This window comes from Misgurnus anguillicaudatus, chromosome 24, assembly GCF_027580225.2.
Source record: "Misgurnus anguillicaudatus chromosome 24, ASM2758022v2, whole genome shotgun sequence".
Lineage (NCBI taxonomy): Eukaryota > Metazoa > Chordata > Actinopteri > Cypriniformes > Cobitidae > Misgurnus > Misgurnus anguillicaudatus.
The window spans coordinates 11098860-11122826 of record NC_073360.2 but is presented as its reverse complement, the minus strand read 5'-3'; the positions used below and the strand labels follow the sequence as shown (position 1 = coordinate 11122826).

The 23967-nt window shown below is 37.6% G+C and overlaps 1 protein-coding gene and 1 long non-coding RNA gene across 2 annotated transcripts in view; one reads left to right on the top strand and one right to left on the bottom strand.

The window, feature by feature from the left end:
• Nucleotides 1-23967, bottom strand: part of gab2 (GRB2-associated binding protein 2) — a 108110-nt gene that overhangs the window by 73136 nt on the left and 11007 nt on the right. The window lies entirely within an intron of this gene.
• Nucleotides 9068-10916, top strand: LOC141361545 (uncharacterized). The gene is made up of 2 exons (XR_012367668.1): nt 9068-9466; nt 10733-10916. It is a non-coding gene; the product is annotated as an uncharacterized lncRNA (long non-coding RNA).

The following is a 23967-nucleotide window of genomic DNA, read 5'->3' as shown; positions in this document are numbered from 1 at the left end:
TAGTCGATTGAATGCCGTAGACTACGCATAGATGCGAACCCTAGGCCATAGCCTACGGCATAGACTGATGAGAAACTCTCCAAAAATGTAACAATGCATCAGTTCTACGCGAACCGCAAACTGTGCTGTGATTGGTCGGCTAGAACCCCTCCGATCAGTTCTGCGTTGTATTTCCTCATACGCATTTCAGCTTGTGATGATAAAAACAAAGATGGAAATATAGCTGCAAGCAGCGATGCCGGGGTCAAGCCGAAAAGGGAACAGAATGAAGTATTGGTTGATGACCGTCATGATTTAAGATTTCAGAAGTTTTCAGTAGATTAAGGCAAATATAGCCATTTTTCAAATCTTGAGTGCTGTGTAGAAACAATGGGTTTTGCCTCAGGTCATGTTTGTGATGACACCCACCAAATTTAATATACATATGATTAAGCAATGTTGAGATATAGCCTCAAATGACTTGACCACTAGGGGGCACTGCACTAAAACAATAGATGGTGCCTCAGGTCACGATTGTGAAGACACCCACCAAATTTGGTGTACATACGATTAAGCAATGTGGAGATATAGCCTCAAATGACTTGACCACTAGGGGGCACTGCATCAAAACAATAGATGGTTCCTCAGGTCATGATTGTGATGACATCCACCAAATTTGATATACATACGATTAAGCAATGTTGAGATATAGCCTCAAATGACTTGACCACGAGGGGGCACTGCCCCGAAACAACAGATGGTGCCTCAGGTCATGATTGTGATGACACCCACCAAATTTGATATACATACAATTAAGCAATGTTGATATATAGCCTCAAATGACTTGACCACTAGGAGGCACTGCACCGATACAATAGATGGTGCATCAGGTCATGATTGTGATGACACCCACCAAATTTGGTGTACATATGATTAAGCAATGTGGAGATATGGCCTCAAATGACTTGACCACTAGGTGGCACTGCACCGAAACAATAGATGATGCCTTGGGTCATGATTGTGATGACACCCACAAAATTTGATATACATATGATTAAGCAATGTTGAAATATAGCCTCAAATGACTTGACCACTGGGGGCACTGCACCAAAACAATATGGTGCCTCAGGTCATGATTGTGATGACAAATCCAAATTTGGTGTACATACGATAAAGTGATCTGGAGATAAAGCCTCAAAACTCTTAACCAGTGGGGGCACTTAAAAGTTTACAAGGGCTTTCAAAAAATGTCACTGATGAACTAGGTGGTGCAGTAACAAAACATTCCATACACCCTCAGTTCATGACATTTACAAGTTGTGAAACATTCACCTATTCATACAGTGTCAGCCACACAAGAGCCATCCAGCTCATCGGGAGCATTTGGGCTTAGATGTCTCACTCATGGACACCTCAACACTTGGTCAGGTGGAGCTGGGGTTTGAACCACCAACCTTCCGATTTGTGGACAACCTACACTAACCACTGAACCACTGCCAATACACACATCAATGTGCAAAACCTTTGCGAAGATATAGCCTCAAATCCATTTTCGTGCTCGCCATTATATTTGTTGATGTGCTATACAACAACTGACAAAAACTTTTTCTCTAGAGTCTAGATTGTGTGTACCAAATCCAAGCCAATCAAACGAACGCTGTAGGAGGAGTTTTGAAAAAGTTGGTATGCTTTGTTATTGAAAATGGCAGACAGAAAACGTTTTGATATCATTTGACTCGGCATGCCTCAAGGAATCTAACAATAGCACTTTCATGAATTTAGACTAAATTTTGCAGTAGTTATAAGCAAAAAAAAATCACTTTTCAATGACTGTTATGACATATAACTCATGGACATCTTGACACTTGGTCAGGTGGAGCTGGGGTTTGAACCACCAACCTTCCGATTTGTAGAGAACCACCACTAACCCCTGAACCACTGCCACTGCCATCTTGCCACAGGATGCTCGCTCACTCGTAGCATTGAGTTTTAATGGTGCAGGTACTTTTAATGACCATAACTTGCTTAATTTGCTACCAATTTTCAAACGGTTTGGTTTGTTATAAACGCCAAAGATGTACCTATGACACTGCATGCTTATACTAAAAAAATAGAAAAAATTCATGAAACATGTTAAAGCATGCAGAATTATAGCCACGTTAATAACATTTGTAAGAAACAAAACCATTTGAAAATTGGTAGAAAATTGAGCAAGTTATGGTCATTTAAAAGTACCTGCACCATTAAACTCAATGCTACGAGTAAGCGAGCTGTCTGGGGTGGGATGGCCGCCCGGTGAGGACGTTAGAGACTCCACCGTAACATGCCCGTGGACATTGCCTACTAGCGAACTACATGTGTAATTGCACGTTGACGTAGGTCCTACCCAGAAGTATAAATCCCAATTAAGGGACCTGTTATAGTTTTTAAGGTAAAGTGGGTATTAGGGGCTTTATAGCAACGCATTACAGAACTTAAGTGAACACTTTAACATTTAAGAGTAAATACTTATTGAAGTAAAGCCTTCAGGAAGGTTTTTTCTTGCAACCCGTGTTTCATTAATGGCACCTTTAAAAATCTTTTAAACCCTGAGGGTTTTATAAACGTAAAGGTTTTTATGCAACTGGGCCCAGATTTCAGGAATCACTTAATCGAAACATTCTGATATACACAAGAGTATATGAGCACCAGTATCGAATACCAATATTATGTTTAGGTATTGATGCATCCTACTCCGATTCAAAAGCAACATATAACATGCGGTTGTTTACATGTTTTCTGTTGTTCTTATGTACATTGTGGTACCTGTCACGCAACATCTGCAGGCATCGGGAATGTATTTTCGGTTTCAGGGAGTGTACGGTACAGTATCATGGGAAACTACTGAAATGTGATCTCGAGGTGATAAACTATTAACAAAGAAAGGAATGATCACATCATACCAACTTATGAGAGATATTTAGAATGTAAATAAAGATGAAAACTTCGATGGCAGAATCTAGTAGCTCATTATTGATTGGACACTGCTCAAAAGAAGCAATGCTGTAGCTTAATAAAAAAAAGTGGTTTGGGTTGTTTATCTTTTAGCTAACATTTTCTCTCAAACTGCTTGATGATTAAAATAAGCTTTAAGACAAACATCTAATGAAGACAGAAATACTTGTTTTGAAGGAGTCGCTTTCTAAAATTAGACGCAAAGGCCCTTTTGTTTATGCTCTGGCAAGTGGCCTTTGTCTTTTCTGGGCTGATAACTCGCACGTGTCCTATTTTTAGACACGTTTAACAATTCTGTAGGAGAAACAAATAAACATGACAAACTCCGCCTGGTCATCTATAAAGGAAGAGGAACTCAGCGAGGTTCTTCCACCAGGGATGGGAAACAAATCATGTGCGTCTATGTAGTTTAAAAGTGCACTGTGACTAATAAAAACATAAATGGTACAGTTTTATTTAAGGATGCAAACATATGGAAATTACATCTGGTTACAGCCTTGCAGTTAGCATATTTGCTGTTAATCACAAAATAAACAAAAGTTAAAATGTTTTTAAGTGGTCAAAATAAGCTTTAAAGTCAACATGACATTAAAGGAATAGTTTACCCCAAAATAAAAATCCTCTCATAGTAATTAAATAAGTTATCAAAGTTTTGGAAAAACAGGCAGGATTCGCTGCTCTCAAATGTGTGAAGGTGTGATTGAGTGGAACGTCCGCATTTGGCGGCCATCTTACCACAGGGTGCTCGCTCACTCGTAGCATTGAGTTTTAATGGCGCATGTACTTTTAAATGACCATAACTTGCATCATTTTTTACCGATTTTCAAACGGTTTGGTTTGTTATAAACGTCAAAGATGTACCTATGACACTGCACACTTATACTAAAAAGCATCCAGAATTATGGCCAACGTTAATAACGTTTGTAAGACACCAAACCATTTGAAAATTGGTAGAAAATTGAGTAAGTTATGGTCATTTAGGTGAGCCAGCTGCCTGGGGTAAGATGGCCGCCAGATGATAACGTTAGAGACTCCGCCGTAAGACATCTAGCCTTTATACACATCTATGGTGTGTACACTGTCAGAGCTAAACCACGCCCACTCACAGGAAAGCTGCCGTCACTCTCATTTTTAAATACAGCTACAATCTAAAATAGATGCTCGTGATTGTGTTAGGGGCGGGGCCATGTTCAGGTACTCCAGTAATTATTTAAGCCACCGTTTTAGCCCCGCCCAAATAATCCTGAACACAGAAATGAGGAAAAACTCCACAATTCAGTACTACATAGTTCACAGTCTTTCTAATGTGTTTCAGCAATACATTTTTTAACACTTATGTGTTCTGAAACAATTTTTTGAAATTACTTTATATGCTGATCACAAATTAATAATTTTTAATTTTAAGTCACTATTTCATCTTCTTATACGGGACTCAAAAGGTACATCGATTTCTTAAAAAAATGGTTAAAACAATTGCAGTGAGCTAATATATGTCTTGTAAAGCAAAACGATACATTTACGAAACCGATAAGTAATTTAATCATATTGACATTCCACTTTTTTGAAAATTGGTTATTTTTTAGCGCGATGCTAATGGTCTAATCAGATTCAATGGATTATGCTAAGCTATGCTAAAAGTGGTAGCGCTAGACCCGCAGACCAGCTGAATGGATTCCAAAACGGTAAGAAGGGGAGCTGGAAAATGAGCATATTTTCCAAAAAAGTGAAATTTCCCTTTAAGCAAAAAATAAAAACAAGCAATAAAATCAGCGCTAAATTCAAATAGGGCGACACGTTGATAACTTCAAATCGCATTGGTTCTTGCAGGTCTCCTGACTAGTTGTCATATGATATTACAACTATTCCTTCAATATCAATGTTTCATTGGAAATCGGTGACCCTACCAGCTTTCTTCATAAAATCATTCTACATAATGTAAACGACATTATATATAACCTTTAAATATAACCTTAATAACTTTAATATTGACTGAGGGAGGTCATGTCAAAGATTAAAATCTTTATCTCTCAAATTACTTGTGTCACCGCCTCTCCCATCTCATCTACTGATCTTCTTAAATGGACACGTAGTGTGTCGACAGCACGGCAGCATTCATGGGAACAAAAATCTGCCCACCTGTAGTACCTGTTCTGAACATACAAGCGCACACACACAAATACACAGCTGAGCAAACACACGCCTGTTCAGAGCTACATCACACACTGTTTGTCAATGCACCCTGTCCTGTGATAGACCCTTATGCAGCCTATATAAAGGTCAGGTCTCAGTAGCACACAAGGCTTTGTTTATAGTAGAAGGCAATGGCTTTGGCCAAGCAAACTTCAGGGGCAAGCAGCTGCTCTTTTGTAGGTCACACGGGCGGGTCACATGGTGTTCTGCTTCCTCTGACATCACCCCGTGTCATTGCAATTAATTCTTTAAACCTTTCAGCATAAAATGAGGTAACAATAAATAAAATGGAAACTAATCATGTGTATTGGTCTGAATGTTAAGTTACAGAATGTTAAAAGAACAGTTTAACCAAAAATGAAAATCCTGTCATTGTTGTTCCAAATCTGTATTTCTTTCTTCTGTGAAACACAAAAGAAGAAAAATTCAGAAGACTGTGCAGTGGTTTTACAATCAATGGAGACTGAAGCTTTCAAACAAAGAAGAAGCATAAAACATAACAGCACTATTTTAAACCATATGAAGCCATACATTCGGCCAGCACAGTCTTCAGAACATCTCATCACAAGTTTTCATTTTCAAGTGAAATCTTTCAGACCAGGGGTGACCATGTAACTACGGAAAACAGGTTTTATCAACCCAAACGTATGTTTGAAAGGTGTCAACGCACTTTTAAGATGTTTGGAGTGCAATTCTTTACAAAATACAAGTGTGTGTTGCATTATCAGAGTTTCCACAGGGGGCACTATAACAAGTGTTAATGTAAAAAGTCAATCTTTTCCAATGCATAGTACCCCACGGTTTAGGTTGGGTCAGCTCACCTCACTTTGGCTTGGTTAGCTTTTCCATCGAGTTTAGTAACACTTCGAAGTGGGAGGGGTTATAGGCGTGTCGTTATATTTGCGCTGCCTACTGCTGTGACATCATACAAGTGAGAGCGTCGTTGTACATTCACATACATTTATTTATTTCTTAGTCCGCCACAAAATTAAAACTGACCACCAGAAATAGATGTTTGCACATCGCGTTAATCAAACCCCTGTCTCTCTTTCTGTACAAACACCCGTGGCGTCAGTCAAGGTTATTATAGTTTTGCTTTTTTAAATTAGTTTTTATTTTAGTATCGTTTTCCATTTTTAAATTTAAGTTTAGTTTTAGTTAGTTTCATGAATGGTTTTGTTAGTTTTAGTTTAGTTTTTATTTTGCAAACACATTTCTATTTAGTTTTTATTTTATTTAGTTTCAGTAATTATAGTTTAGCAGCTAACAGCAGCTAGACTGTCTGACATATTTATCAGTTAACTGAGATTGCTGTCAGCCTCAGCTAACCTCACATGCATAAAGCGCCATCTAGAAATGAAGACACCTTAAAAGTTTGTAAACATTGCAACGTCTCCGGGTGGGCGGGGATTAGTTGGAGGCAAAAAGAGGTGCGGACGCAATGCTGACAAGCGTAAGCCAGGACGTTTTAGGAGGGATTTATTAAACATAGATGCAGAAGAAGGTTCGGAACTGTCCGAATATGTAAAGTTACTGACTCTGCGTGACAGCTATTTTTGTAAATTAACTCTGTAACAGTTAGTTCTTGTATCTTGTTCTCATTGGAAACCTTTTAACCAGGTTTTGGAAATTTTCTACATATGAAGTATTTTCGGCTTGTTTGGGGAATTTTGTCAAGGCTTATTGTCTAATCATGTAACCTATCGCTGGGCTAACTATGATTAGCAATGGGGATTATTTTTAAGAGATCATTCAAAGGATGGCAAACACATCTATCGCTGTTTGTTTGTTTAACATTTAAGCTAGCTAGTGCACTGACGGTTGACGTATCATCACCTATAAAACAGAAACGTTCTGATTTGTACTAGATAAGACCAACACACCAATACATATGCATAGATTATTTTACCTGATATGAAGTCCGCACTGCAAACACGAGCATTATTTGCGATCGTCTCCGTCCATTCAACCACAATAGTCTTCTTTATTTCTGTGAAGGAATGTCTGCCGAGATCCGGTAAAACTTTAGTTTTGAACGAAAAGTGCTGTTACTTCTATTTTGGCAGACAAAAACACAAGAAGACAACATTTTAAAGTCAAAACCTCAAACTTTTAGCGCGCATGCTATGAGTTCTTCATGTTTTGCCTCCAGCTAGAGCGGTGACGTCACAGTGACGTCGGCGATTAAGGGGTCTATTATAAAGCCTGTTCAGATTTTCCGCCACGGGATGAGGGCTTATTAATTACGAAAACGAATACTTATTTTTGATAATTATTATTTTATTTCTGTTAGTTTTTCAATAACTGTTGCTCGTTTCGTTTTAGTTTTTCATTTATTATGAATTTTAAATTTTATTTCAGTTAACGAAAATGTTTTTTAGCTGATAGTTTTAGTCTTAGTTTCAGTTTTCGTTTACGAAAATAACCTTGGCGTCAGTGGACGCGCTCTGCTAAGCCTCATTTAAGTTGCATTTAAGCATACATGTGGACATGTGCGTCGCGAATGTGCCGCCACAAACTGCAAGTCTGGAAAAAAACTGTTATGGTGTTCCTTTACATTATAGCGATGACGTTGGTAGTGACAATCCTCTCAGACCAATCAGTGATCTTCAGTGTTTTCGCGTCATGTTTTGGTATCAGCTTGGGTCACTTGGAACCCCAACCAAGGTGGTACTAAAAATGTATTGGGTACTATGTACTGCACCCAGTGAAAAATCTCCTAAAAGTAAACTGACCCGACCCAAACTGTGGGGTACTATGCAATGGAAAAGCACCATTAAATCAGTCTCGTACCCCTGCCTATAACCTCAAACATGTTTATCCTGGTACATATCGCTGCATGCAATTTTCGGTTGGAGTGTCCACTAGAGGCAATTTTTTTCTCTTTTTTTGATGCAGGTTCATTCAAGGTTACAAAGCAGACAATACTTGACATTATTGGTTTATATTCTTCAGTTAAAGGAACAGTATGTAAGAAATGTTTATCAATTAATCATAAAATGGCCCTGATATGTCACTAGACATTAAGAAATCATTTTCATTTCAAATACTTGACAACAGTGGTCTGGCCAGGATATTGTCATTTAAAAAGTGGAGTTGTAGCCCTCAACTGATGTTTATGTTGTCATGTTGTGTATTGGCCACCAGTTTTGTTATTGCAATACCAGTTTTGGCCACAATCCTACATACTGTTCCTTTAAAGCAGCCGTTTTTCGTGATCCAATTTTTCAAACTTTATTTGGTGTGTAATGTTGCTGTTCGAGCATAAATAATGTCTGCAAAATTATAAAGATCAAAGTTCAATGGCAAGCGATATATTTTTTTAACAGAATTTGCTTTTCAAAGCTACAGAGAACGGCCGGTTTGGACTACAGCCCTCTACTTCCTGCTTTAATGACATCACTAGAACAGTTTTTGACTAAACTCCGCCCACAGAAATACGTCAGTTGTCGACTAAGCTAAGCTGCTGTCAAATCACAACACACTATACAAACTACACAATCAGAATTCGTATTTTACGTATTTCTGAAGGAGGAACTTTATAGAACAAGGTAGAAGACATCGCCCGTTTTTAGGACAGTGAAAAAAGGACTAAAAAATAAGTAAATTGTGTGAAAAATAATGCGTTTTTTACATACGAAACATAAACACGTTATATTGCACACTGTAAACACAATCAAAGCATCAAAAACACAGAAAAAAATGGACTTTTAATGCTTGTGTGACTGTGGCAAATAAACGTTTGATAGTTGATGATTTTATGATATGTTGTCATTGACAATGTACTACTGGAGCTTACACATATTCTCCATGCAATTCTGGAAGTGATGTACTGTGATGACAGAGCAAACGGTGGGGTCACACGACAACCCACATTCCAGGAACGAGGAAGAAAAAGAACAGGGCCGGCCCGAGGCATAAGCGAACCAAGCGGCTGCTTAGGGCCCCGCTGGCCACCAGGGGGCCCCCGCCCCAATCGTTTTTTAATTTTTTTTATACAATTAAATAACTTAAACAGGTAATATAAATGGACGAATGAATGAATACGAATTTATAAATGAATAATTAAAGACAAGAAAATTTTGATTTGCAGACAACTATGTGTCTGCAGTGCTAGCGTTTTAGTCAGGCGCAACATAGACACCTGCGCCACCTGCGCGTCGGCGTGCAAGTGCACGACGTCGTCACGCACACTAAACAATGATGAGCCATTTGACATGTCACAAAAAAGGATATATCTCTCTGGGGCCGAAAAGAGAACAAAGAGAAGGACCGAGGATGAGAAAAAAAGAGCAAGATAAAGGTATGTTTGCATGATTATATACAGTATGTTTAATTTGTGTTAGTGGTGTGACAGATCGACGTTAATCCGTGACCGTGATCGACCCACGGTTCGGCTCGCATGCGCTTAAATAGTGAAAGTTTATCATTTGCACGTGTTTCAAAGGCTTGCAAAAGTTAACATTTCAAGTGCTTTTAAAGAATTTATCCCGCAAAAGGCGCTAAAGTGAGCAGTATTCTGCATGCCCATGCGGTTTAAATTGTCCAGCCCAGCTCCCTTCAGAGATCAGAACACTAACACTTGATGTTTAAACTTTAGAGAGAGTTACGCTATTTTGTGTCATACTGTAGTCCATTAACATATATTTGAGGAATAGAGCACTGAAAACAACATAACGGTTTTATGCTCCGCCGTCTGTATTTCCGTCTGTGTGAGCGCGCCGCGTATAAGTGCACTTAGTATGGCACACATGGAGAGACGAACATAAAATCTTTCTGTTCTTGACAGGGCACATACAAACAAAATGATCTCCACAGAACTCTTTTCCAATAAAAACATTTGTTTATGTCTTTGGACGGTTTATGTATAGTTGAGGCAGGAACCAGGTCCGTGCTTCTCTTAAAGAGACAGTACCTTAATTAACCTACTTAAGTCTGTGTCATTAATGTTAATCAAACCTTCCAAGACAAAGAGAAAATCACTTCTGTAGCTCTAAAAAAGAATAATTATATTTAATTCATACAATAAAGTGTTATGATTCATTTGATTTGATTTCTGTACCTAATGCTGATTTTAGCCCTTACTTAATGTGCAACTTTTTTTTTATTAATGTTTGTAAGTAATTTCCTCATTTTTTGATTAGTTTTTCCAACCCCTTATTCTGCTGATCCGAAAAATGATCAGATCTGTGCCTCAAAAAACATAATGTGATCCGAACCGTGAGTTTTGTGATCCATCACACCCCTAGCTAGCATTGCTGTATGTGTTGAAGTGAACGTTCCAACATTGGTAACGTTCCAGCTTCATAGGCAAAGCACATGCGCTCTCTAAGATCTTTGGTAAGAGATGGTATTGGACTTTATGAGAATATATACCAATACCATGTTGAGTAGGGAGATTTCTGTGATGAAAATAGACTTCAATCTTATTTATATGGTGGGTAGTGATGTAACAGTGCTATCCTCATATTTATTTATTTATTGCTTGTTGTGTAAGTAATGAAAAATTAGCAAAATAAACTCATTCTGCTCGATCAACTATGCACTTATCCAATGCTATTTTTTTCAGGAACACTGTTGAAGTACTTTGGAGCACAACCAACTATACCCGCCCCTGATGTGTCATCAAGTGTCAGTGCCTCCACAGCTGATGATGCAGCAGATGAGGTTTTTCTTGTTGGCCAATGTTAACATTCCATAGCCTGTTAATATGACATGACACATTGAAGAATAAAGTATTTTATTTAAGTATAGATTTTTTTCATTATTTAGCCTCACTGTATTCATTTATAATGTAACATTAGAGCGTGACATTTGTGTCCGCGTGGTGGGAGGGGGGCCCCCAAACACATTCTGCTTAGGGCCCCCAAGAGGCTCAGGCCGGCACTGAAAAAGAAAGAGGAACATGCTAAAGCCATTCTTAAGTATAGATATAGACAACCTCAAGTTAATGCTAATGTCAATGACAAACATAGATAAATAAACCACATGTGTTTGGTAATAGCATTCTGTCCCATCAGTTTTAGTCAAGTCTAACTCATGAAACCACAGGTTATATTTGACATTTCATGTAATGCCATGCCATGGAATTTTTATGATTTTTTTTCAGTACCGTTTAAATATAGTAGAGGAGAGCAGGGGCGAAAGTACCATTTATCAGAAAAAAATTGATTTTAAAAGATAATGTTTGAGACAGAGATATATTTTTTTGCTGTGGTCAATTACTCACAAGTGTGGTCTATTAATACCAGGTAGTATTTTGAGCATAATGTAAAACGACTTCAGTATAATTTCACTTATAAGTAGTGAAAGTACATAAGTAGCACATTGTCTTTTAACTCTGACAGCAGGGACGAAAGTAACACACAGGTGGGTCAAAAGTAACACAACAGAACAAGATGAATTTTTGTGTTACACTTGTTTTTAGTAAATATACATGACTATGACCTTGTTTATATGTACCTACAAACATATTTTGTCATTTATCTTCGCATATATAAAGTACGAACACTATAAAAATAAATTAAATAATATAAATTCTGAACATAATGCAACACTTGTTACTTTTGTCTCGACAGAAACTCCTGACATTTAAACCCGATTTACTTTTATTTTTAAAAAACTCTTGAGTAATCAAACTTCAGGATGTGTTGGTTCCAAATAGCACGAAGTGTGAAAATCGTGCAATACATACGCCAAATTCCAATTTGGCGTGCATATGATACGCCAGTCCTTCCCATTCACTTAAACAGCACATCTTTTTTTGTCATTTTATTTATTGATTTCTCAATTTTTTTCTGTTTTTTAAACCAATTTTGCTTGGGGTTAGATTTCAGATTTGCTTAAGTAGGTTATTTAATATACAGGTTTCTCCATGTTTTTGTCTATATTTAAGCCAGGGTCGCTTGGAGTTGGGGTTAGAATTGGGGATTGGGTTAGGATGTCATTTTTTATATAACAAAACGTTGTTCAAACCCTAAAAAATGGTAAAAAAAAGCAAAAAAATTGAGAAACAAATAAATAAAACGACAAAAAAGATGTGCCGTTTAAGTAAGACTGGCGTATCATATGTATTGCACGATTTTCACACTTCATGCTATTTATACGCAACTCCGTGAGACCTGTAAACAACCTGTACATTGATCAGTACTGTAACATATGAAAAAAGAAACAACGTGTTATAAGAAAAAAATGACCGCTTTAGGAATTTACTTATCATGGTCGAAAACAGCTTTCTGGACCTACACGCGAAAAAAGATGACGATTTATACGGATTACCGGCACATCCAGGGAACTTGACTGTAAATTTCGTCACCGCCCCTTTTTGGGGGATAAAAACCAGACCTTCTATTGACTTCCATTCAAAATAGCGGAACAAAGCAACGTTCATACATAGCCGGCAGGCTTAAATAACTTATGAAATCACTCAGATTAAATATGTTGAGTATTTATCTGTCCACCCTGCCTGCCATAGAGCGCGAAAGATACATTAACACATTTAATTTGGTCAATATAAAAACATGTCCCTTTCATTCTCACAGCGTCAAATTTGTGTAACAACGCTATCCAGTGATTGCTGTAAATATCGCTAAGCTAGTAAGTTGTATGGCTGGACGGAAAAGTGCACTCAGTACTCTAAATATAAAGACATAATATAAATACGAAGTAACTTTCAAATACGAAGTAAAATCATTCACTGCCTTCCCTGTTGACTCGATGAGGTACGAGTAAATATCCGGGTAAGACACCTCTTGCCAATAGGGAGCGTTTTTATATTGACCAAATTAAATATGTTAATGTATCTTTCGCGCTCTATGGCACACAGGGTGGACAGATAAATACTCAACATGTTTAATCTGAGTGATTTCATAAGTTATTTACGCCTGCCAGCTGTGTACGAAGGTTGCTTTGTTCCGCTATTTTGAATGGAAGTCAATGGAAGGTCTAGTCTGTTTTCCCCCAAAAGTGGGCGTGAACCTGTTCAGAGACATTCTATGACATTGCGCCGGTTGTGCGTATATTCATCAGCTTTGTCAATGGTTGCGTACTAAAGATTCTGTCATAGTTTGGAATGCAAAATTGCTTTGTTTCGCCCCGGTTCTCCCCATTATATGAATTCAAACCTTAAATCTGTCTGTTTGTTACCAACACCCTAATGAAGGCCAGTGGACCAATACGAGTTGGTTGATGTTTTATGTTTTAGACCTCTACAAATAATAAAGGCTTTTAACTTTTGCATCCTACTGAGTGCCTGGATTTTTTGTGTTTTATTGTCCTTGTGTTTTATTGTCCTACTTATATATATATTAGGGCCGGGACTCGATTAAAAAAATTAATCTAATTAATTAGAGGCTTTGTAATTAATTAATCGAAATTAATCACATTTTAAATCACATTTAAATATTTGAGAACTTATTTTTTCACATGGATTTTTAGTATACCATGAATAATAACTGAATACATAAGCTTAAGCAATAAAATATTGTTTATTTTTGTTCAACCAAGTCATTGTACTCTGAGTCGGGCTAACGTCCACGCTAGCTGCTATATGTTTTGCATGATTGAGATGATACTTGAGGCTCGATGTGCTGCGGTGGTATGTGAATTCCTTGTTGCATAGCTTACACAACCATGCTCTTATCGACGCTTCCATCCGTTCGTTTTTTATTAAAAAAAAATTCCCATCCACGGGGCCAACAAAAGCGATCTCATCAGCTTCTTCGTTCATGTTCACTGTGGTTTGTTGTTGTCTGAAGTCATGAACGCTAGTTGGTGCTCCAGTATAATCAGTCCGCCGAAACTCATCCAATGAGAAATGTTCCGCGGTGCAAAAATAAGTGTGATTAAAATGCGTTAAAAATGTTTAACGCGTTATTTTTTGTGTAATTAATTAATCTTAATTAACGCGTTAAAGTCCCAGCCCTAATATATATATATATATATATATATATATATATATATATATATATATATATATATATATATATATATATATATATATATTACTTATGAACGCCTAGATTAAAACAAACCAACTGCAGTTTGATTGATATTAATTGGAATGCACAATCAAAAAAGTAGATTTCTGAAAAATGTATCTCGTTTTGAAACCAAAATCTTCATATATTTCTTTCATGTAAACAACACATTCACACAACATTCTGCAGCTCTGCAAGATTACAGTTACGCAGTTTCACCGTTATCATTACCACATCAACCAATCTGGGAGGAGACGGATCAAAAATAGCTTCACCTTGTCTGAGGGCTTAGTTCTAGGGAAACCAGGAGTGAAAAGGTTTCGTAAAAAGAAAAAAAGGTCTTGTGAAACTCAGACAAGCAACCTTCTGCCACATGCCATCTCTTGAAGAAAGAGGAAGCGGGGACTTTATGTCTCTCTACATCATGTAAAGCAGTTCAAAGCTGTCAGAATATAAACTCAAGCTAAAGTAAATCTGATGCCAGTGATAATGTATTCAGTCACAGTGTGAACAACAAACAATAAATGTGAAGTCACAAAAATCACACAGTAGTCATTAAATAGAAAATCCCTTATATTGTCTTCAGTTTGTTATAAGGCTTAAATGAAGCTAGCAATGTCATGAACAAACAGTTTGATTTACGTTCTGTGTAAAAAGTCACTTCAGATAATTGCGTCTGCTAAATTTAAAAGTGATGGACTATTTTTATGCCAACTTTAGGTCATACTCTTGAAGCATGAGGGTGAGTAAACGGCGACAGATTTGTTCCCTTCAAAAACTCCTCTTAGTGGTCTTTTTATTTGCTTTGCATCCTTTTTGCATACAAGCAACACAGATTGATTTGTGGCTAAAAATCGGTTGCATTGGACTTTCCCCATCATTGTTGCTTTAATTAAAATGTCTAGATGTTTTGTATGCACCCCCACAGACATGTACACCCTCCTACAAATCACACGCACACACATAAACACACATGGCTGAATACGGCTGATCCAAGCTAGTTCTTGCATGTTGAGCAGGTGTCACGTTTCTGTGTTTACATAGGTGACATCAGTTTATGACACTGGAAAGTCTTTACAAAAAAAAAAATCCCTGCGTGTGAATCTAAAGTATAAAGTCTAAAATTCTAGACGTGAATAACACCCAGATATGTTTTATGACATATGCGTTTCCTAAATACATCTGGAGCTCTCCACAGCATTTGTCCAGTAAACAGCATATAAAAGGGATGTCCCTGTCCTCTTAAAAGAATAGTTCACATTTTTTCTTTTACATTTTTGTCATAATTTACTCTTTGCGTGCTGTTATAAATCTTTATAAGGTCCCATTTTATTTTAGGTGTCTGTAATTATAAGAAAACACAGGTCAAGAGTGTAAGTACATGACTAAGATACAGAACCTTAAATATAAGTACAATGTAATAACACATATGTACACAATGGTTACATTACATACATTTGTTCTTATGTATTAGTAAGACACATAATATATATAAAGTGTGACTCATTTTAAATAGAAAAACAAAATAATCAGTTCTCATTCTATGAATGTAGCTAATTGACGAAATGTTCAAAAGTCGCTTAAATAACACTACTAAAATTAAACACAAGTTAAAAATATTAGTTCACTCACAAAAGTTGTGTAAAATGTTTTTATAAAAACATTAGGGTTGATTGACTCGAAATTTTAAAGAGCACCTATTGTCCAATTCACGTTTTAACATTTCCTTTGGTGTGTAAGTGCGTATGAGTAAGTTAACGATATGCAAAAAATACAAACCGCAAAGTAAACAATGACTCGAGTTATCGTCTCCAACGTAATTCTCGTTTACACATAGATTGTAGGCAACAGTTTACTTCCTGGGATTGGTGATGTAGTAAAGACCGACATTACCATAATTCCTCCCGCTTGGACTTAGCAACCGAATCTTTCAAACATGGTAGGGAGCGTCATGTTTCCGAATGATGTCAGAGGTATTCAGTCCAATCAAAACTTACAGATTATCTGGCTAATCAGGAACACAGCACTCTTCAAATCCATGTATTTTAAGAAAAGATTGAAACCTGGAGCAACAAAAATGTACGGTATGTGGAAAATAATGTGTTTTTTAAACAAAAAGCAACACAAGAACATATTGTATTATAAAAAATGCACAAAATAACAGGTGGTCTTTAAGGCAACCAGGTAACTTACTTTTTTAAGTTGAACCAACTTTTCTTTATTACAGTGCAAGAGGGTACGATTTTAAGTAAACAACTACCTAAATATTAGTGTTTCTCAAAGTTATTATATGATTCAGACAACTGTCGCATAAAACGTCACGTGGTCGACTTTTCATGATTATTTTGTGACTGTGAAACTTTGTAGTTAGTACAAATAACAATCCGGCATCTCCTTTGAAATAAATTACGATGAAATCATTTTCATTTTGTGGTGAACTATTCCTTTAATGACAGGCAGCATGCAGCCTCCCCCATTAGCTTAAGAAGATCCAAACCCTCGGTGGCTGGTGGAGGCCCACTTCTGACCCACATAGATAGGAAGCAGAAAGGAAGTTAAACATTGTCATTACCTTCAGAAGTAATCTCGGGGCAGATGCCTGAGAGTCCCACTGCAATTTGCGTTAAACCTTTCTAGTTCCCCAATAGTCAAAACAGTGGCGTTTTGAGGGTCAGCAGCTGTTAAGACACCCCCTCACAAACGTATGCTCCAGATTTAAATGACCTTACAAGGATATCAACATCCTAGAGCGACAGCAGATATCAGCGTGTGCGATTGAATTTTTACAGTGGCAGTATACAGGCTAGTTGACTGAAAACTACTTAAGCTTAGTAACAGCTTAACTTTTCTATCCATTCTGCATTCAGAAATGTCAGGTATACATTGTATTCTAAATGCTGCCACAAGGGGCACTGCAGCAGGCTATAACGTAATTTTTTTCTTCTGTGGTCAACTACTTAGGGCACTCACACATTAGGGGCTAACCCAAACCGTGCCTCAGCGCGATTGTCCCCCCTTCCCACTCCCCCAGAAGCACCCACTCACACTGTACTTTTATCGATCCGAGCCCGGGCACACTTTCATCATTAGGATGCAATAGTTTTCAAAGAAAACAAAGTAAGTGCTCTCTTAACACTGGAGCCCATCGTAATGTTAAAGGCGGGGTGTCTGATCTCTGAAAGCCAATGTTGACATTTGAAATCACCTAAACAAACACGCCCCTACCCCAACAGAATCTGGACCTTCTTTTGATAGACCCGCCCCACACATACGCAACCAATGCAACAATGTCAGTTAGTAGACACGCCCCTTACTGCTGATTGGCTACAAGTGTGTTTTGGTACTCAGCCCGACTCCCTTAACCAAAGTGTTTTTCAAAAATCATGCACTCCGCCTGTGTTTTTTTATCCAAGTCTTTGGTGCGCGATGACACACTGCCCTCTCACATGCCAGGGTTAGGGTTGGGGTTGGATTAAAGTGAACTGCGCTCAAGCCCACCTCTGCAAGCCATCTAGGGCGCGGTACAGAGCGATCACACTACTCAAACAAACCAGGTTTGGATAGTGTAAGTGTGCCTTTAATGCCAGAACAGTTCAAAGTGAATTTGCAGAGACAGTTAATTAAAATTAGTAACACTATCAACAGGTTTATTAGCTAGCTACCTGATTGTGGTGACTTCCAGATGATGCCACAAAGTTTAAGCTTACAATCGTTTGGAATGTCATTACTCGCCATTTTAAACATTTACCTGAGCACGTTGGACTGCTATATGCTTTAATTTATGGATCTGTTAAGTTTAGAGTAGCTGAAATAACCAAAACTATTTTAGGGTTAGGGATAGGTTAGGATAGGGTTAGGTAAGAGTAACACCGATTTTAAATAAAAATTAACAATTTTCATTTAGGACACAACAATGGCATTTTCCTGCAATTTTTCCAACAATGGTAAGTTTTTGACGACATAGCATTATTGTCTCCATGTAAACAACAAAAAACTAATTTGTGAAACCAGTGACGTCATAAGCATGCGTATAACATGTTCAAGCATCATGTGATATGGCATGCATAGCTCAGTGTTTTTACACATGTTTGCAGATTCATGTTTTGACAACGTCATCTGTACAATAAACTTTTAAAAAACACAAACGAAAATCTTTTCTGCTTTTAGTAAATCACTGTTATGTAAACGTACCCTATTGGGTCTGCATATTTTCTCAATGGCTTACAGCACCTTAGTTGTATAGAGCAAACATCCGACCCTACAAAACAGCAGCGTGCAATCTACTGATGGCAATTTGGATAAAAAATGATTTATTTGATAAACTTTCTTACAGATCTTATAACTCTAAATAAAGATGCATATGCTTTGGGTGACAGGAAGCATGATGGAAAAAACAGAAACCAAATAAGCTGATTAGAATCTTATACTGAGACTTGATGAGCCAAGCTGCGGTACAACTACAACGCTCTGCATTAATCTGGTCAAAGGTACAGAGCTCTAGCAAACATTATTTTCAGTGTTTTAAAAGCATTGATGATCAAAAGACTCGTGCGTCACTTCTGAATGAAGCCATCGGGTGCTGATCGCTGGATCCAATCAGACTTTTTTACTCGACACCCACTTGTATTTAAAAACTCCAAAGCTGGCGTTGAATGGGCGCCTGATCCATTCATAAAGCCATGCATGCGAGCGCCGAGTGACAGGGAAGCATTCTGGCTCATCAAAATTCTTTGTGTCACTTCCTCTGCTATCTACCATCTGTGCTGTTTTGTGTTGAAAGCTGAACTGGAGTCACTTGGGTTCGACACAAAGCGTGACACATTTCTGATGGGTGTGCAGCAAACGTCGCCAAAAATCTTGTATTCTTTAGACTCTTTGGGTAGACTTTATACAAGGCACTGAGAAACATAAACTTCACAGACTCTTTATTCTACACTTTCAGTACGTTGTCGACTAACTCGTGACCCTCTTAAAAACACATCTGCTAAAGGGATGTGTGCTTTAAAGGTAAAAATTGTAACAGTGGGCCACATCCTCAGTCACATAGGCTGACCTGTAGATGTCAGTTTAAACCACACGTTGTGCAAAAGGTGATGTTGCAATCCAGAACACCTTTGATGCATGTGTTGATGTAGATGAGGTGCTTAAAGGAATATTCCACTTTCATAAAAAAAATCCTGATAATTTACTCACCCCCATGTCATCCAAGATGTTTATGTCTTTCTTTGTTCAGTCGAGAAGAATTTAAGGATTAAATAAAGGGCATCCCCTTTATTGGACCTCAACATTTTGCAGTTTCAATGCAGCTTCAAAGGCCTATAAACGATCTCAACCGGGGCATCAAGGTCTTATTTAGCAAAACGATCGTCATTTTTGCAAAAAAAAAAAAACTTTTTAACCACAACTTCTCACATGACATATGCAAAACTACCACTCCAGTGTTTACAAGTGTGGAGAAAGAGGACCATCCCAACATTGTTGTATGTGGAATATAGGGCTGGGCGATTTGTCCCCCAAAAAAAATCTGTGAGACAGCATGAGACAGCATGAAAATCTGTGATTTTTTTTATAAAAAACTCGATTTACGATTCGATTTGATTTTTTCCCCTGCCCCCATTTAAAACAAAATAATTGCAAACTGTAAATATATTTTAAAAATATATATTTATTATATTTAATTAAAATGCATCAACATGAAATTTACGTGAATCCAAACCAACTCCAGACGACTGAATTCGGAGAGCATTTTTTTTTCGCTGGCTGTTTTTGCCATGTTGTTTGTGTATGCATGCGCTGCCCTCGGGAGAGGGGAGGGGCAGAGGGCTGCGGCGCAGGGAGCGTGCTACGGAAACCCTGAAGGAAGATTTGGCGAATGCAAAATGTATGACTGCGCTATACTGCAGAGGGGGAGAAAAAAAATTGATTTTATGTAAATATGAATCTATTTGACCTACCAACTCGATTTAAAAAAATAAAATTGATTTTTTTCCCAGCCCTAGTGGAATAATAGTAATTAAAGGGACACTACACTTTTTTTGATAATATGCTCATTTTCCAGCTCCCCTAGAGTTAAACATTTGATTTTTACCGTTTTGGAATCCATTCAGCTGATCTCCGGGTCTGGCGTTACCACTTTTAGCATAGCTTAGCATAATCCATTGAATCTGATTAGAGCATTAGCATCGCGCGAAAAAAATAACCAAAGAGTTTTAATATTTTTTCCTATTTAAAACTTGACTCTTCTGTAGTTACATCGTGTACTAAGATCGACTGAAAATTAAAAGTTGTGATTTTCTAGGCCGATATGGTTAGGAACTACACTCTCGTTCTGGCGTAATTATCAAGGAGGCGCAATTATATTACGCAGCGCGAATATAGTTCCTAGCTATATCGGCCTAGAAAATTGCAACTCTTAATTTTCCGTCGGTCTTAGTACACGATGTAACTACAGAAGAGTTAAGTATTAAATAGGAAAAATATTGAAACTCTTTGGTCATTTTTAGCGCGATGCTAATGCTCTAATCAGATTCAATGGATTATGCTAAGCTATGCTAAAAGTGCTAGTGCCAGACCCGGAGATCAGCTGATTGGATTCCAAAATGGTAAAAATCAAATGTTTAACTCTAGGGGAGCTGGAAAATGAGCATATTTTCAAAAAAAGGGTGTCCCTTTAATGTCTTCGTGTCAGTTTATTGTTTAAAATGGTCCGCAAGTGTGCATGTCACATCTTCACATGGGTAATGCAAGATGAGAATCTGTGGATAAAATGTGGTTCCTCACACCATCGACCATTTGATGTACTTCACACTTCTGTTCGTCTGCGCTCTAAATGCGGATAAAGACAACTTGAAATACCAGCTTGTTACAACATTACCGTCAACCAGAATGATTAACCCGTCCATCAAGAATGTGTGAACTGAGAAATGCAACAGGCCTCCTCTGTATTTCAACAGTAAGTGATAATGATTTAACAGAAGCTGTAGAGAGGATCCCTAAGACCGTTTCCACATAAAGCCAGACCTATCTTTTACCTTGTTCCAAAAAAGTCTGCGTATACACAAAACAACTGAAACTGTAGTATGCATGCCTGACCCATATGTGCCGTTGTAATTCTGCCACAGAAATACACTAAAAACAGAGAAAAAGACTTGGCGCATAAACCTTGTTGTTGTCCATAATCATGGGATATAGTGTAAGCAAGTTATTTACCCAAAATTACATATGACAAAGTTTATTTTGGCTAAAAGTGAATTACAAGTTAATCAAGATGAGGCTGTTGCTTGCTGGGTTTGTATTAGAAAACCAATTATATTATGGAATACTTTCACTTTCATAATAAATGAATAAATAGGTTATGAATAAATATGTTCCAATATTCGTAATGCTTTAGCTACTTTTTAATAAGTAGATATGCTTTCTTTGTGGATAGTGTAGTTCATCACAAATTTGGCAGTTTGTTCAGATCAAGTATTTACTAAAAATGCAGGGTTGTGTTAGTCCATGCTTGTGTAAAATAAAGACAAACCCAAGCGTTGGGTTACATCAACCTAGAAAATTCCAGGTTAATTTTAATGGAGCGGCTTAACCCAACCATTGGTTAAAAACATTACAGCATTTTTGTAGTCACACTGGCTTATGACTTCTACAGAAGTGTATACCATAGCTTAACAACGTCATGGTAGGTCTGTTTTGAAACATTTTCACATTATCACCAAAGAGTTTTTATAACCATGACCCAACTTATGCTCTCTATAATCAACAAAAAATTTTTTAGGTAACAAGTTTAAAATCCTTATGATAGACATAACAAACACTTTAAATGTCTCTTGCTAATAACACACACTTTTTCAAAGCTTTTAAAATGCTTTCTTGGTGGTGGAGGGGTATTTCACACCGGCCTGTGATAAGTACAGTACAGTAACCGCATCTTTGTCTTGGATCAGGGTCTGAAGAAAACATGGAGCAAAGCCAACACGGCTCCACTCCCATCATGACCAAGCAGCATGAAGCACTTTTAATCAAGAGTCACATGACCTCTATCATCTGCCGCACACCCGCAGGAGCTCATCCAATCACACGCATCATCACTGATATGATGACATCACCGGTATGGATAAGCTCAAATGTCAAAACAGACAAATGGTTTAATGATCAGTTTCCATAAAAAAGCCCTACCGTAATAGCAGCTCATCATAACCGCTCATCGACTAATAGATCTTGACAAATCTGTAGAGTGCTATGCTAGGACACGGAGAACACTGGGAACTGGCGTGCATATGACTAAGTCAATTTTTCCGGGAAATGAAGGGAAGGTTATCAGGGTCGTTTCAGCAGTATATTGATTGTGTAATGTATAGCGAGATGGGCAAATTAAGATGCTTGGGTACTGTATGGAGAGATATAGATAAAAAAAATACATCTAAAAAAAAACATTTTATAGCATCTACATTTAAGTATTTATTAAAATCAAATAAATAACAATTTTGATCAAAGGGTTAATGGCTGTTGCCATCAAAAGTTGCGAATTAAACTTATGCAAAAACTGGAATATCGCATAAAACATTCGCGTATAAAGCACCGTTTCCATCCAATCGTCCAGTCGAAAAGCACAAATGCTTCACTTTCTCATTGACTGGTGCCAAATGTCAAAAAGAAAAATGAAATTTGCTGCAGTCGAACCCACTTTGGGCTTGTATCGCCTTTAATAAATGACTTGCGTATCAGAGCGCACAGACAAAATGCAATGAATGCAATCAAGTCATCTTGCATTCGTAGATGAAAGAAGCGTGCTGTTTAGGGCTGGGCAAAAAAATAAACGATTTTTCGATTAATCGTTTTTTTAACAAGGTCGATTCAGAATCAATTCTCAAAGAGCAGAATCGATTTTTTTTTTCATATTTTTTCTGCAAACATTGAACATAAGATTAACGTCAATCAAATTACTAGTTTTCTTCACTAGTTGTCACCCTCTTTTTTGCCTTGCGCAATGTTACCAAGGAGTAAGAGGCGAGCCTGTCATTCTTTCATTCAGTGCTTCAAATGGAATTAAAAAGTTAATCAAGAATCGAAACGATTTGATAGCTTGTGAATCGAAATTGAATCGTTCTGGAACATCTGAATCGATACCCAGCCCTAGTGCTGTTTGAAAACGCAGTCGTGTAACTGTGGGTTTACACCAAACGCGAAGCGTGCAATCGCATCGCGTTGCTCGCTCTACATTACTCGCGGGATTTAACTTCATGTCATGCGAATTTTCCGCTCGAGTTGAATATTTTCAACTTGGGCGAAGACGCGTTTGAGGGGAATAGCGCGTGTTTTCACGGCAAACGTGTCGCCCATATCGGGTCATTTGCATCGCCCCACGCGAGGACGCGTCTGATCGCGTCTTTGCATTGACTTTGTATGTAATCTACTCACGCAAATCGTTAAACTCTCATCTGGTGTAAACCCACAGTAAGATGGTTCTTTGATGCACGCTTTGGATAAGGCATTTCAGAATGACCAAATCACTTGACCTAATACGCATTAATACGTTTATTTGGTAAATCTGTTTCCATTGGAGTTCATGCGCATTTTTTTATTGAATAAGAAATTTCTGACTCAGTTGAGCGCATACGTTTTTATGCGCTCATTTTAATTTATGTGCATCTTGGCATTTCAATCCAGTGTTTTTATGCGATACCCCAAAATGCCCATAAAAATTGTTGGATGGAAACATGCCTAATGTTTCCAAGTAACTTTAAAATGTTTAAGGTTTTGTTTATTAAGTTTATGAATTAGCCTTTAGAGTATATTTATATTTTCTGAGCAATTTATTTATATTCGG